The 17,512-nt window shown below is 39.6% G+C and overlaps 1 protein-coding gene across 4 annotated transcripts in view; it reads left to right on the plus strand.

Annotated features, from left to right (window-relative positions):
• LOC145344087 (ELKS/Rab6-interacting/CAST family member 1-like) overlaps positions 1-17,512 on the plus strand; it is a 789,164-nt gene that overhangs the window by 497,096 nt on the left and 274,556 nt on the right. The window lies entirely within an intron of this gene.

Genomic DNA, 17,512 nt, shown 5'->3' on the forward strand with positions numbered 1-17,512 from the left:
AGTTGAAGGATTCCTAACAGTAGGTTGAACTTCCAAAGATAGCCAAGCTGAGGTGAAAGAGATTTAAATACAAAACTTCACAGTGAAGGCATATTAGAACCAGAAGAGTGCTGCCTTGAAGTGGCTATGCTTAAGTTGCGGGCATCATCTGTGTTAACTGGGGAGTCTACAACCATGGGACAGTTGGAGGAGATTTAAAAGGACAGTCAAGCTGAAAGTAAGCAGAAGGGCCAAGAAATGTCAGCCCTTATATGAATCTTTGAAACAGTACTTGGAGTAAGTGGTTAAGTCCAAGGGATGTAAGTCAAATGAGGGGAAAAGAAAATCTGAGTTGAGAAGTTTGGTTTAAAGAGCAAGTAATTGTATTCATCGTACTTCTAATATCCTTAAAGTACTGACTATTTAAAATGGAATTTAGCTATTAGTACCTTTCATTTTTCTGTAATAAATTATTTTGATGTAAACCATGAACCTTGTGGCTTCATTCTTTTAGTAAATACCTGGGTTTTTGTATTCTAAATAAATAAATAAACACACACACATCACTGGCCTCTACTGAGGTCATAACAACTGGTGGAATAGAAAAACTGGTTGTGATTCAAAATCAACACCCGAGACCCCTTTCCCAGTACTAAACCCAGAGGTATAAAAAGCTTCATGTCTTTTATGGAAAAAAAAGTGCTGCTGGCACACAGTTGTATACAAAGCTTTGGAAAGTTAATAATAAAAGAATGGTGGTGGATGGATTAAATTGGGTGTGATTTTACAAGATTATTTAAGTGGAACGAAAGCTAGTAGATTTTTCCAGTAAAACTATTTCTTCTCTCTAATTTTAACAACAAATTAAACAAAGGCAGATAACTAACTTTTCTCCTTGAAAGATCCAACATTTCACTTTTCTCTTAAACTAAAAGCTAATCCAGTAACATGACTTAAGTTTTTTGTTTGCAGCTTTGACAATGTGCAGTTATGGCTATGGACCTTTTGAAACTGATGGAGTCATAACCTTAAAGTGTTAATATGTCATAACACACACATTTATGTTAAATATTAATCTATTTCTGTAAAATAGTCTTTATCCACTGTAACTCATTTAAAGAAACAAAATAATATAGTTGCAGTAAGCACTAAAATAGACCTTTTATATTGCTGTTTAAAACACTTCTGATGAAATTAAAACACAATTTCTGTGATACACTGGCCTTGAGTTTCCACTGAATTGTGCTGATTATTGCCTGATTATTGCCTATCACTATTCACCCAATAGTGATGTAAAGGCCGATCAGCGTTACCTTCTGGCCACTAATATGTTCCATTCGTCGTTATGCCTAATCAACTGTACTACTTGATAACTATTTTACATATTACTTAATTGGAAAGTAAACTGGTTATTCATAGGTAAGCAAGGAAATATTGGGCAAAACTTGCAGTCAGATGCAGATGCTGTATCACCATTCCATAAGTCGTACGTAGGCATAGATGCATTTTCTTGGTAGAAATTACAAATTGCATCCCCAGGATTCATCCTTAGAACCATCACTGTTTTAATATATTTCTGAATTTTGGTTGATATGTCACTGAATGAGGGTATGAAGTAGAGCCTCCAACTTTTATAATAACAAAGTAAAAATAAGCTGGCAAATAATAAAGAACAAAACCACCTTCAGAAACTTAGATATTTCAAATAGTTGAGACAATACAGGAAAAGCTAGAGTAGATGCTAGATAAAAGATCAGCTTCAGTCTTGGAGAGGAACAATAGTGCAGATTCACTAGAATGGTACCAGAGTTTAAGAGTTAATTTATAAAGACAACTTGCATAAACTTGGCTTATATCCCTTTGAATTTAGAAGATTGAAGAGTGTTTTAGTTGAGATTTCAAAATGATAAGTGGATTCAAAAGAGTAAATACAGACAAGTCATTTTCTCTGGTGAGTGGCATCCTGAACCAAATCTTAGAATTAGAAATGTGATTTAGGAGTGAAACTAGGAAACACTTCTTCACATGAAGATAAGTGGAAATCTGGAACACTCTCCCACAAAAGGCTGTGTGGTTGCTGAATCAATTGAAATTTCCCAAGACTGTATTGATAGACCTTTGTTAAGTGAGGGCAGCAAGAGCTATTGATCAAAAGTAGATTGGTATTTGTACAGATCAGCCATGATCTGATTCAGTGGTGGAACATGTTTGAGAGTGTTGAATATGCGTTCACCTGTAACTTATGTTAATTAGGAAATGCCACCATAGAATTGTGAGTGCCATGCTTAACTACAGTTTGAAAAAAATAAATACAGTTGTATTAGATGTAAGAACATAAATCAAAATAGTTTATTTAGCCATTGCATAAAATGTCAAATCATCTTCTGGTCTATGTGTGATTATCATCATCAAAAAAAAGAATTAATTGTGATATTATTGACATTTCTAAGATAATGTCTGTAATTGACATATTTGATGCATGCAGATAGTTCCCCATGGTAAGAAGGGGTAAAACACAATGGGACTTGAATTAAACATTAGTCACTTAGAATTACCAGGAGTTTTTCCCAGTTTCCCATTGTCTGGTGGAAGATTAGCAGAAACCCCAGAAAAACAGCATAACCAGCTGTTTTTACAAAACTTACTGCAATCAAGAAAACCTTTTGTGAAATTTTACTCCAATAAGTCTATGGAGGAAGGTCAGGCAGAACTGAATCACTCAGTAATAGCCTTTTGCTAAGTCATTGGTACAAACTCTACACACAAGTCTGAGAGAGGGATGCATAACTGTATAAAAAAAGGTTGAGAAAACAAATAGTTTAAGTTGACATAAATATGGCTGTTTTCCTGTTCCTAAAAATGTTTATGTCCTTGTGACTGGCCTACAAAGGGACCTTCATATATTTCTGCAAGAAAAGCCCTGTATTAGATTTGTGAATAATACTCTTTATTACAAAATAAATATGGGCTTCATCTATTGTTGCCATTGCTTTTCCTGAATAGGTTATTCTGTAAAAGGCCAGGACCATACATCTGCAACATCAGTCATGAGGCATTGTGATAATACTTTGGCTTTTCATCCCTAAAATCCTTAATGTCAACTTGTATCGATACAAGCGAGTAAACAATATCCTAACCTAACATGAGTATTAGGGATCAGTTCCAACCATTCCACGCCATATTATTTTCTGGGCCATAAACATTGCTATTCTGGATGTGTTTTTGGTCATCTGTCCTTTGTCCTTCCACATCGACCACAAAGCTTTCCAAATATTTGCTCCTTCTATCACATCTTTGTTTGGTGGGTTGACTGAGTTGGAAAGCACTGAGTATACTGATAGTTCATTAGAAAGAATTCTGCAATCAAGCACTTTGAGTAATGTGTCCCATCTGGGACCATTTTCACTTGGGAAACCCTGCCACAATGAAGTAATCAAACAAGCAGGAAGACACAATCTTGCTGCCCATATGGAGAAAAATTATATTGTTACAAGCTGAACCTCTCCAACTCACAGCAGTCCATGGGTCACAGCAATTGGCAGGCAGATTGGTTGGTGAGTTTTTTTAAAAAAAATCAATGGGCTTGCTCTTTTCTAAGAAGCAAACAGTACATTGCTTTTGTACTGTCATGAAACTTAAGTACAAGCTGCCATCTGCAACTTTCCATCACAATGAATTCACCCTAATGCTTTCCTTATGAGGAATTACAGTTGATTAAATGAGAATACTATGCTTCCGTACTAACTGAAGCATTTAATTTTCATTGCTGGAGGACCATATAATTTTTTAAACATTGATTGACTTGGTAATGAAATGATAAAGGGTTTAAACCCAACTTGAGTTAGATAATAAAAAAGTAGATGCTATGTTGTATTCATTACACTGAAATAGTAAGGAAGATTGTTTGTGAGTAGTTAATTATATGCACCTTGTGTCACATTTTCCTAACATAGTATCGTTCGGACCTTTGAGAAGCAATTGAAACACATCATATGAATTAGTCTACCAAACCAAAATTAAATGCTCTCTTCTATATCCTTGTTAACCTTTTATGAATGCTACAGCTCCCATTTTTAAAGTGTACTGCTCCCTTTCTTAAGTTCCCCCAGTGACATCACCAAGAAGGTGAACCACTGACCTTTCCCAGGCAGCTACCAGTGCTGATACACAAATGGGTTGTGGGATGTTTACAGTTGTTGTGCCAAGTGTACTCATCCTGTTTATTTAAGAGTCTATGGGTTTACACTTCCAATACAATGTGTAATACTGTTCACTCCAAGCACTCCTTGTATTCACTTGCAATAACCTTCATTTATAGGGTAGTTGGGCTATAAAAATGCTGGGGGTGGGGGGGGGAATATAATATCTTTTTTTTATTGCACATCCTTTCAGCTTCATGTGTGTAATTCCAAGAACCAGATACAAGGTTTGAAAATTTGAAACCTAGATGGTTGGTAAGACCGGCTTGAATTTACGCTACGGGGTTAGGAACACACAATCAGGAGAATTTCTGACTCCACAAACCCATACTCGATTGTGTAAAAAGACTGCCTTGGTAATCTTCACTTCATCACAGCTGTTTAATAAAACTCAAAATCAAAAACAGCCCTCATTCTTTACAACTCTTACCTCCCACACACCTCTCATACACCACACTCCCCTTGGCCTATTACAGTCCTATGCCAACCAGTGTCTCCTCTACCACCTCCCCCTGGCCCTCTACAGCCCCTATTCCAACTTAGTGCAAACTCATGGCAACCCTCCCACTGCCCTATGTCCTTACACCCTCCATGCCAACTCACTCCGTATCCACCATGGACAGACCTCCAGACCCATGCTGTGATTAAATAAATTAAAGATCTAATTGCCTACTAATTAAAGAAACTCCCTAATTCATTAAAGAATATTTACTACCTTTATATTCCTTCAGCTACTTAATATTTTATTAAATAAACCTTGCATTTGTGTGCTTATTTTATTAAACTACCATTTTGTTCAAATGCTTAATCCCTTATAAAAGTAAGGATTTGTATTCATAGCCCCATATCAAAGACTTTGTAGTCACTTGGAGCTGTCAATCAAGCTATGAACTGACAGGCACCCCTGTGTCATAATGATAGGTTGTGAAATCAGCCATATAATGCAAATCCTATGATAATAACAATCAGGCTTATATCAACAGATAGGGTGAAATAGCAAGTCTTGATTTTTTTCAATTCCAGGACTTTTTTTGTAAATATGTAAAGGGCAGGAGATTTAAATGCCTTGACAGTTCTCTTCAACTTGACAGTTCCAATGAATTTATCCACTTTTACGAACATTTATGTCTAATTTTAACCATTGCAATGGGCACTGAATCTCTCTCGAAAGACACTTGACCCCTTCCAAAATGCACATTACCTCTGCCAAAGGATACCTTACCTTTCACGAAGATTTCCCTAGACCTCTCCAAAGAACTCCAGCAACATTATACCTACTCCTGAAAGATCACAAGTCATATTTTGGATACCCCAGTTACAAAAATTGAATCTTTTTGAAGGCTCCTTTTACATGGGTACCTGCCTCCATGAACCATGAATGAGCAAACTACAACCTACCCCCATTTATCCTTTGAGAAAGTGATAGGTGTTGGATTTGGAACTGAGACTTCTGAAATCAGGTTTCTGGTGCTATTTTGGCTAAGCTAAAGATCCTCCATTTTTATGAAAATTAAGGCCAATGTGTACCTAAATATTTAATAGTTTGCAGTTGTCCCTAAATATCACTCACAGTTTTCAGTTGTTACTAAGTCTGCTGTTCTATCAGATTTCACGTCTTTACCATACTGCAGACTTTTTGTTTTAAAGAAATTGTTACTGTGCTTTTTGATCCAGTTTGAATAACTTTACCATTTTTATAGTACCCAGATGTAATCATATCATCCCCCAGACACATGAATTGCATGCCCAACATGTTAAGAGGAACCTTTAACATAGGTGTTTTTGCTGTGTTAAAATATAAAAAAACTGATCGGTGAGAATTGGGATTTGCATCCATTTCTTGGCTGCTCTAAGCACTCTTACAGGTCCATGGTGTTGTCTAGGGTATGTGCATGGTGGGCAATTTCTGCTGGACACTATATTGGTGAAGATATTAACATATATGCTGTGAACTGCCACCAGAAGTATGCAGAGTAGGCCAATCATGCTATCAGTAAGAAAATAATGCTGATTTAATGCCAGCAATGCAGTTTTGGTGCGCAGTGCTGCAGCTAATACCCTCTCCATCTCACACTGCTAAATGCTCATTTAACAGCAGGAGGGATTGTCACCTCTGCTACTTAAATAATGATTAACTTCTTGCTGCTTAGTTGTTGGTTGATTTCTTCTGTCTGTTGCTTCAATTCTATAAATTTTTGGTGCTTCCTATAGTTTTTCAAATAGCAATAGCTAGCAGGGAGTGGCATGGCTAGTGGATCCACACATGGGGATCCTACTTGTTCATGCTCTATGAAACCACTGCCAACACCTTCCTCCTCCAGCCCCAGTAATACCATCCTAATAATCTGTTATACAGGACAGATTGATGGTCCTCTGTGACACTTCGCAAACTCCTATGCGCACACTAACCCACAGCCATGATAACAGCAGTCTAAGCCTGCATGGCATCATGTTGACTTTGAAAAATAGCTCACTGAAATTCCACTGCAGCACTGAGACGCTTGTTGAATTCTGCTTGTGCTGCAACATCAGCCATCAGATGTTGCATGATGATTGGTCCACAAGTTTGTAAATAAAGCTGACCACCGCTTCTGTGCTGGAAAGAATCTCTGCACAGTCCTGTGCCATCTTGGTTCTTCCATGCTCCTTGTCCTAAATGCCAAGCTTTTTGGCAAACCTCCCAATGCACCAGCATTTTGTTGTGCATACCCATCAATGTTCTTTTATAGATTGTCCCTTCAAAGTCTGTAACAATGTCTCTGCAACAAGACTTGTGTGCGACCTTACTCTTTGGTGAATTGGCACCGACACTACCTTTGTCTCTTGTCCTGGCTGCAAACCACTCATGCCCTATGTTTCACCACATGCATGTTCCACCTCGATGCTATTCTGTAAATTATTTGCAGTGTCAGTGTTTGAGCTGGTGGCTGTGATTGTGAAATCAAATGATGGTGCATTTTAATCATCACCATTTTCTTGTTCCTCTCCTGTCTGGCCAGATAGAAGTTTCTGGTTTCCTGGAAAGAAGAAGGGCCCAAGTGTCAAGTTGTGGTGCAGGCAGGAAAGGTGCATGCTGATACTATCTGTTGCTTGTAAATCAAAAGGGATTATGGGATAAGAGGGAGGTGGGATGTGAGAAAGAGGATGAGGTATGGTGATATTATCATCTTTGCTGTTTCAACCCGTCTGCTAGCTACTGCCTCAACAATGACTGTCACAATAAATAGCCAACACCATCTCCTGTATGGAGGTTAGGAAATGCAAGTACATCAGTGCCTCTCCAGTTAGCTCCTGCTACCTCAAGACAGTCCTTCTCTTTCTAGATAGAGGAAAGTGTGTCAATAAATGCCATGCAACCAGTTTGGATGATGTGACTGTTATGGTGTGCAACCTGTAAGATATGGTATTAAGTGTGTAGCAGGGCTCAGTCTGTGAGGATGCAGTGGATCCTATCTCTGTTAGAAATGAGTCATGGTGGTAGGGATTGTTGGTAGCTGCTTAATGCTGGTATGGTGCATTCAGCAATGTTTAAAGCTAGTGATACAATTGGCAGTCGAGGCATTTTATGATGCATTAACTGACTGTGACCACTTGTGTGAGGTAATTGAATTTCTTTTAGCACTCTATTTGGGTCCTCGGTTTGATTCCTGATATTAATCTCCATGCTATCAATTCCTCTGAAGAGCCTCCTGGCTCCCTGCAAATACAGGACGTCAACTCCTCCACCAAGGCCTCCAGTGCAAAGCCCAAATATCTAAGAGCCTGCTCTCCTCCACATTGTGCCATCCTTCAATTTTCCCAGGTTAAATCTGCACAAAGGCTTTAACCATAATGTGCCTCCCTTTTAAGAGGTTCACACTGGTTTTAAGTAGTACAGGTAGTTTTAAGTGGTGCTGGCTACTCACAGTATTACCGCCCCCCAGCTTAAAATGTACCCAGCCTACCATCATCACTGTTAGAAACTGAAAACATTAAATGACTAAGCAGCATGAATTCAGTATGTTACCTACATCACAGTCAAGAGTATGGGTTAATCATACCTCACATCTAATTTGAAAGGTTATCATGTTTAGTCCCAATGTAAGTGAATGAGTTAAGGTCCTCAAGTTTAGAATTGCAGGAATTTTTAGACCTCCGAAGTAATATACTCTGCAAAAATTTCATTAAATTGCTATTATGTTATAGAAAAGATGAGGGCCAGAACTTTCCAGTCTTTCTCTCACCACTACCACTATCAGTGAGAAGAAAGAGTTTGAAGCTCAGCCAAATCTCCATTGACTGCAACAGGGCTGGAACATCCCAGTCACGAGTGAGATTAGAGAATTCTGGCCAAGATGTTGGGTGGGATTTTCCAGCCGCGCACTCCCCAAGGCCAGAAATTCCCATCCAAGGATAGTGGACCTTTGCATAGTTCATTCCGGCCTGCTACAATTCCCATGGCAGGCAGAACAGGAAGATTCTGCGCATTGTGTCAGCATTAACCGTATTGAAATTAATTTGTCTACTTCTGTGCAGTACTCTTAAATTTGTTATTGCCTTAGTTTGCTATCAAAAAAGGATTTGTGAGGAATATCAGTTATTCTTTTCAGTTCATTTGATTCATAATGAAAATTTTGACACCAACAGCTACAACTTGGAATAGAGATCCTGTGTACAATTAATGTACTTAATTCGATGTTGTACTTAATTCTATGTTGTCCTTATAGCCCCTGCAATGCTCCTCAGTTTGCAAAGTGATACAGCAGAATCAGAATAACATAACATATAGCAAAAAGTATACCATTCAGCTCATTAAATCTGGTTTAATATTTTTGGTAACTTTATACCCAGATGTACTGCCTTATATTTTCTAATGGAAAGCAGTGTCTGCCTTATTCCACCCACTTGCTTACTCTTTCTTTTGTGCTTTTGTAATTTTTCCTGACCATTTGCAACTTTAAGTCATTTAGATAGAGTAAGTAGTATTGACACCCAGCCCTGATCCCTTGGACACCGCTTGTCAATCCAAAAATTATCCTTTAATCCTCACACTCTGCTGTCAACTTACCCCCCTGTTTCTTGCCCATACAATTTGTATGGGTTTCACTAACATAATTTCAATTAACAGTTTCTTTTATGGAACCTTATTGCCTATCCATGTGTGTAACATCCATATAGATTCTTTTCTCATACCTCTCCAATTTTAAAATAAGACCAGTTCACCAGGATGGAAATGCCCATAGATGCTTCAGCTTGAGGCCGAGGTCATTTTACTTCTGGGTCTCATACCTATTTCTGCCCTGTTTCCTGCCTGAAACTGATGGTTCTGATGTAAGTGTGGGGGAAATCTCATTGAGACGTATAAGATGATGGATAGGATAGAGGTGGAGAGACTCTTCCCGCTCAGAAAGGATAGTACGACTAGGGGGCACAGCCTCAAGATAAAAGGGGGGGCGGTTTAGAACGGAGTTGAGGAGGAACTTCTTCACTCAAAGGGTGGTGAATCTCTGGAATTCTCTGTCCGTTGAAGTGGTGGAGGCTACCTCGCTAAATATTTTTAAGACGCGGGTTGATGGGTTTTTGATAAGAGAGGGGATTAAGGGTTATGGGGAGAGGGCGGGAATGTGGAACTGAGCCACGACAGATCAGCCATGATCTTATTGAATGGCGAGGCAGGCTCGAAGGGCTAGATGGCCTACTCCTCCTATTTCTTATGCTCTTATGTTCTTAAGTGTCAGTAGACAAAAGTCAGGGTGAGAGAGAGGAGGCTGAAAGTCCAGTCCTGAAATGGCAGTAACATGCATAAGGTGTCGAAATATGCACTGTTGGGGAGAGCTCAGTTTAAGTCTGTAATAATTTTGATTTTCTGTCCTAGACTGGAAGCCTTTTTGACGAGGTCAAGTATGAAAAATAGGTTAGAAGCTACTGTTTGAAATATTAGGGGTAAATGAATGATATTTCTTCTCTGATTTTGTTAGAGCTGTCAAAAATCCTATTTAATTTAGGAATACCATATAATAATGTTTGATAGTGTACAATACTTGACTGTGTCATATATTTTACAAACTAAGAATGTTCAAAATACTCAGCAGATTAATCAGCCAATAAAAGGGTAAAAACAGGAATTATTTCAAAATGAAACTTCATCAGACCTGCATCTGAGGTTTTGGCTCAGCTTTATCACCCCTAGAGCTTCCCTACTTTTGTACTCTATGCCCCCATTAATAAACCCAAGGATGCTTTATGTTTTATTAACTGTTCTCTCAACCCAGCCTGTCACTTGCAATGATTTATTCACACATATATCCAGGTCACTCTGCCCCTGCACCCCCTTTAGGATTGTTTCTTGTGAGGGAAATGTTTAAAATTCACAAAGTCACAGTGTTAGTGGCTTAAAAAAAGCACTGGGAAGACAGACGTGCTAAAACAAGATAAGCCAATGTGGTTTGTTAAAGTAGTAAAGGAAACCATGACAGAAGCTGAAGAGGTGCAAAAGGATGTACATATAGCCTGTTCAGATTGGTTGATAAGTGAGTGCCAGATCTCTAAAAAAAAATTTACTTAACGTGGATAAGATTTACACGTGTACATGGAGGAATAGGTAAAGAAGTTAAGACTTTAAGAGATACAGGACCAAGTCAATCTTTAATAGTGAGAGGTTTGGAAGGAGTATTTGTAGAAAAGGTGGAAGCATGTGGCATTTATAGTGAAAAGAGTAGTGTTCGGTTTTGTAAGACTAGAGAGTTCAATGAGAAGTGGTGATAGGAGTAAGCTTTTTCAGGGATACAGTTATCCTGGGTAATGATATAGCTGGTGGGAGTGATTCTACTAGGGTTGAAAAGCCAGTGGAAATTCAAACTGAGGAGTATGCAGGAAGCATATCCTGAGATTTTCCTGACTGAGCTCTAAGAAGATCACAAAGCCACAGGTTGAGGCAGGAAGAGAAACCAAAGAGTAAAGATAAGGAGGTTGAAATTTAGTTATCAGAAACAAGTTTTGACCAGATGGTTGAGAAAGAACAGGTGAAGGACGAAGCGGATATCTTGCGGATATCTTTGTTGGCAGAATTACAACAGAACGATGTCGAGATAAAGCAGTTGTATCAAAGTATACAGAGAAGATGCATCCCATAGTTGGTTCTTCATCAACTTTTAAGTACAATCAGTCTATTCTTAAATTAGTATTTGGATCAAGACCTTTCTGCCCCTATGCTGCACTGAAGCTACACAGGATTGATGGAATTGCGTGACCACTTTGTCTTGTGCAGATAAAATGCAATGACAGTTGGGATTATTGTTGTTGAATTTTGTAAAAGCTTTCAATTTACAAATTCCCTCAACATTCTCCAAGTTGTTGCATATTGTATTGTGTAGCACCTTGCATTAGATTTTCTTTTTGTCGACCACACTTCATAGAATATGAATTGACTTCTTACTTGAGTATATTCCACTCAGATCAGCGGAAATGTTATTTGAAGTAGTCTTGTACATTATCTTCTTATCATACTCAGAATACAAACACAGATGTTTGTCATTAACAACCAGCTCTCCAAGTTTTCACAGTGAAACTCAAACACACTGCTAAGGCTCATCCGTTATCTTCATTGAACACGTGTGTTCCTCATAACCCTAACCGAAGGGTCAGTGTGCTGTTGGACAAAGCCCCATGCAGACGTAAGCATGGAGATAGCTCCTAGCCTGTATCCTTTACCTTATGTTTGTAAATAGTTCTAGCTTTTTTAAAATTCATTCACAAAATGTGAGTGTTGCTGGAGCAATGCCCACATCCCATGAATGAATTTAAAAAAAGAGTTGTAGTTAACCTGCTAAAGACAAGGCATGGAAAAGTTCAAACCAAGCAGATTGCCACTTTACAGAAGCTCCAGGCAATTGAATATTAAGGGTTGATGGTTAGATTCTTTCTTCTTGGAGATGGTCATTGCCTGGCACTTATACAATGCTAATGTTACTTGCCAATTATCAGCCTGAGCATGGTATTCTTTTCTTCTCCGTTCTTTCTCAGGATGTGGGTGTTACCTGCAAGGCCAGCATTTGTTGCCCGTCCCTAATATATGTCAATCTGAGTGGCTTGCTAGGCCATTTCAGGGGGCAGTTAAGAATCAGCCACACTGTTGTGAGTCACATGTTGGCCAGACCAGGTAAGTTTGGCAGATTTTGTCTACAACAAGACCTGCACATGGAGAAACCTGCAATGCTGGTGAAGCATGTGATCGCTCTGGCCAAAAATCCCCTTTGCCAAGAGAAAATCAAATGGCTGTCATTGAGAAGGTGAGGTTCTCCCTTATGCAACACTGGATGGCAAACTATGAGATATTATAAATATCATTAGCTTCAGTGAGACAGGAACTAGGTGCATAAAACTTTACGTGTCACCTTCACATGCCCTGCCAACGTGCTTTTTGCCCTGCTGTGAGGTTGCAATTGAGGCTGCTATATTTATTCCTCCAGTAACTTGTCCTGCTCTGTGGCCAATGTTCAATCTCCAAATCATACAGTATTCCAAGTGGAATGACTGCTCCTGCATCCGTATCAGGAAGCAAGTGATTTGTGCTGGAGCTTTGGTGTTCACTTCAACTCATTAAGCACAGGCTACAGCATTCCCTGTTGACTTATATAATTTTAAACATCCATAGAAAATGCCAAGCAATGAATCTATAAGCAACTGACAATTTCTTCAAATAGCACTGGTGGGGGAGGATTGTCATTCCTACCATTTAATGCATGTTCAACTGCATAGGAAGGGAGGCTTGTACCTGGACCATCAAAATAGCACCACTAGCGATACACGCTTGTTGATGTCAAGATTTATCTGTGAACTTCCAGTGACTGTGCACTGCACACCACCAACATCCTCACCAATATTGAACCTGGTATGACTCATCCCAAAAATATGCATGTGTGCTGAGGATAAACAGCACCCATAGTGTTTAAACCACAGATCACAAATTCAGGATAAGTATCTCTTGATTACTTTCATTGCATTGTGTTGTACAGTGCAGTGAGCTGTGTGTATTCCTCTGTTGGGATGCCACAGGAGACCATAACAGCAGCAAGCAGAAATGCGCGAAACATTTGACAGACGTTTAATTAGAAAAGAGGTTCCAGCAATTTCTGTCTGGCCAGTGAGTCAACCTCTGCTCTGAAGCATCACAGACGTTAATCTTGTGGCTGCTGGGAACAGAGACCAAGAAGAATAATATTTCCAGTTCCCGATGATGAAAGGCACATTAATAACCCTTGAAAGATAACCAACCAAACAAATTACTTTTTAAATGGACAACATTTTGTACTATATTCCCCCATATTTAATACCAAGTTTCCTCTAACTAAACATTGGGATGACCAAAGTCATCGTCATTAGTCCTCAAAATTTGTTCCCTAAATTTGTTATCATTTTGTGATTATATTTTCTTTGTAGTTAAAGAAAATTATTGAGTGTGTGTTTGCCCATTTCATCCAACACCCCAGTGTTCACTAACCTATATTCTCATCTTTATTTTCAAGCCCTTTGGCCTTACTCCTCTCCATCCTTGTACTCTCATCCAGCCCCATAACCCTCAGAAGTATATGTGCTCATTTAATTTTGCCTCTTAAACATCGCTGATTTTAATTGCTCTACATGATTGTGTCTTCAGCTGCCTAGCCCGAAGTTCTATAATTTCACCGCCACCCCCCCCAACCCCTCTTCATCTCTCTTTCTTCCTTTGAAATGCTCCTCAAATGTTACCTCTTTGATCATGCTTTTATCCATCTGTCCTAATACATTATTCAGTGCTGCTTTATAATATTCTTGTGTGGGCCTTGGAATATTTTATTACACCTAAAGGTGCTATGTAATTATAAGTTTTATATGTAGCATTTTACTTCGCAACCTCTGATTCTTCTATTAGAAATTGATATCTCGCCTCTCTCTCTTTAGATAATGACAGTTACTATTCACAGTACATACTACACTGATAGGCTGTGCAAGTGCACAGGGAGGTTCATACCCAAAATATCCTTATGCAGACGGTTCCTTATCTCAGCCGTACTGTGAGGTGAAGAAGAGCTGGTATGGAACTACAGAACAATTGTTTCCATATAGACAGGTCAGGGTCCTCATGCAAGAGCTCTGAATCTCCTAAATGGTAGTTCGGGAGCAACAGAACCCCAAGGGATTGGTTGACTGCCAGAAAATACTGTGGTATGGAAATACTTAAAGAGAAAGATTTAGGAATGTTTTAAAGGTAATGATTGCTCTTACGTTTGACAGGTGATGTGGGAATGTCTGATTTTTTTTGTCACGCTGAATTCCTGATTCTGATGCTGCTTAAACACCTTTGTAACACTTGCATGATGGTTGCAGCATAAGAGTGAAAGACCATGAAGTTACTATATGTTTTAAAAACAACATATCCAGCAGGAGCAAGAAGTTGGACTAATTTCCCTCCCATCCACAATTCTGGGAGTGCTGAGGATAACAATAGCATATTGATGACTGTCACGAATAAGATCATGTACTGTGGGTGTTGTACTAACCCATACTGTTCATAAAGTCAAATCTGGAATGTTCTGAACCTTATCATCATATACAACACCCGCACTAGTTGGTTTACCCATTGAGACATGGAGGAATTGAAGGTGGTTTCCAAGATGTGGTGAATAACATTGTATTTTGTGTTCTCTGAGTTTACTTAAATTGTGCTCATTTATAAAATATACCCTCTGGAAATTGATTGCAAATAATTTGTTAATTTATTCTGGCTGTTTGATAAGCGTGGCTGCTTAGATATCTTTGAACGTGAAGACCCTGGATTCAAATCCGAGCAGTATTTAACAAAAAACAAAGAACAGAACTGCACAGGAACAGGCCTGTCAGCCCACCAAGTCTTTGTCAACACAGGTGCCTCTCTAATCTGATATTTTCTTCTCTCTATCCCTGCCTATTTATGTATCTATCCAGATGCCTCTTGAACGTTGTTATAGAATCTGCTTCCACCATCACCTCCGGCAGCACGTTCCAGGCGTTCACCCCTCTGTGTGAAAAACTTGCCTCTTACATCTCTTTTAAACTTTACTCCTCGCACTCTCGACTATGCCCCTGAGTAAGTGACCCTTCGACCCTGGGGAAAAGACTCTGACCATCTACTCTATTCAAGCCTGTCATAATCTTGTAAACCTCTATCAGGTCCCCCCTCATCCTCCAACGCTCCAGTGAAAACAATCCAAGTTTGTTCATTCTTTTCTCATAGTCCATAGCCTCCAAACAAGGCAACATCCTGGTAAATCTCTTCTGTACCCTTTCTAATGCACCAGTATCCTTCTGGTATGTGGTGAACAGAATTGTATACAATACTCCAAATGCAGCCTAACCAAAGACTTAAACAGCTGCAGCACAATTGTCCAATTCCTACGCTCAATGCTCTACCATTTACTGTATACTTTCCATCTGCAGCAAACCTTCCAAATCGCATCACCTCACATTGTCTGGATTAAATTTCATCTGCCATCTTTCGGCCCAGGTCTCCAGCCGATTTGTATCCTGCTGTATCCTCTGACAATCATAAGAACATAAGAAATAGGAGCAGGAGTAGGCCATCTAGCCCTTCGAGCCTGCCCCGCCATTCAATAAGATCATGGCTGATCTCAGTTCCACATTCCCACCCTCTCCCCATAACCCTTAATCCCCTCTCTTATCAAAAACCCATCAACCCGTGTCTTAAAAATATTTAGCGAGGTAGCCTCCACCACTTCAACGGGCAGAGAATTCCAGAGATTCACCACCCTTTGAGTGAAGAAGTTCCTCCTCAACTCCGTTCTAAACCGTCCCCCCTTTACCTTGAGGCTGTGCCCCCTAGTCCTACTGTCCTTTCTGAGCGGGAAGAGTCTCTCTACCTCTATCCTATCCAACCCATTCATCATCTTATATGTCTCAATGAGATTTCCCCTCATTCTTCTAAACTCTAACGAGTACAAGCCTAGTTTATTCAGCCTCTCCTCATAGCTCAACCCCTTCAACTCCGGCATCAGCCTAGTAAACCTCCTCTGCACTCCCTCCAAGGCCAAAATATCCTTGTGTAAATGCGGCGCCCAAAACTGCACACAGTACTCCAGCTGCGGCCTCACCAATTCCCTATACAGCTGCAGCAAGACCTCCCTACTTTTATATTCAATCCCCCTCGCTATGAAGGCCAGCATCCCATTAGCCTTCCTGACCACCTGCTGCACCTGCAAGCTGGGTTTTTGCGACTCATGCACAAGGACCCCGAGGTCCCTCTGCACCGTCACCTGCTGCAGTTTTTTGCCACGTAAGTAATAATCCTTCCTACCATTATTCCTACCAAAGTGGACCACCTCGCACTTGCCAACATTAAATTCCATTTGCCAGTTCCTTCTCACTATCTGCTACCCCCCAATTTTTGTATCATCCGCACATTTACTAATCGGACTACCTACATTTTTCTCCAAATCATTTATACATATTACAAATAACAGAAGTCCAAGCACTGATCCTTGTGAAACACCGCTTGTCACAGACCTCCTGTCAGAAAAGTACCCTTCTAGTACTACTCTCTGCTTTGTATGCCCAAACCAGTTTCGTATCCAGCTCACGTCAGATCCCATATGACTTCACCTCCTGTATCAGCTTGCCATGAGGAGTCTTATCGAAGGCTTTACTAAAGCCCATCTATACAACATCCACTGCCCCGCCCTAGTCTATTTTTCTTGTCACTTCCTCAAAGAACTCAATCAATTTCTCAGTTCTTCATCCTTGGAAGGTGGATAAAACAAATCCTACAGAAGAGAAAAGCAGAAGTAGCCTTTTCAAACAATCTTGCCTGTTCAAGCAGAGGTCATCCAAACTCACGCAACCTCTTACTGGCTACATGTCTTTTTTTTGTTCAATGGCATTGTTGCAGGATTAGGGGTTCAAATTTTAAAATTGCTGGAACTTTGCAGGTTGATTGAATTTTTTTCAAATGACAATGCCTCCAATGATAAAGGGCTTATTTCAGAACACGCCTAAATAAAACAGGTTCAGACTGGAGTGGATAGTATCATTGTTTACATACAATCAAAATAAAATTGAAGTGAAAATCCACGCATAACAAAAATAACTTGCTGCGAATTGTCAAAAACCTGACTGGGCACAGTGTGTTCCAAAGGGTTGGTTTGGCATGGCCAATATTATTTGGATAGGTTTGTGGTCAGTCTTGATTTTTATAGTTCTGCATGCTCAATCGACAATTACACTTACCAAGAATCCCCAGTGCACTTCACATGAAATCAGCTGTGGCAAAGTGAACTCCAGCATAGAGATGATGGCCTGTCAAACTGCCAGAACACAGAGAGCTA

Source organism: Carcharhinus amblyrhynchos, chromosome 6 (assembly GCF_965287045.1).
Source record: "Carcharhinus amblyrhynchos chromosome 6, sCarAmb.v2.hapA, whole genome shotgun sequence".
Lineage (NCBI taxonomy): Eukaryota > Metazoa > Chordata > Chondrichthyes > Carcharhiniformes > Carcharhinidae > Carcharhinus > Carcharhinus amblyrhynchos.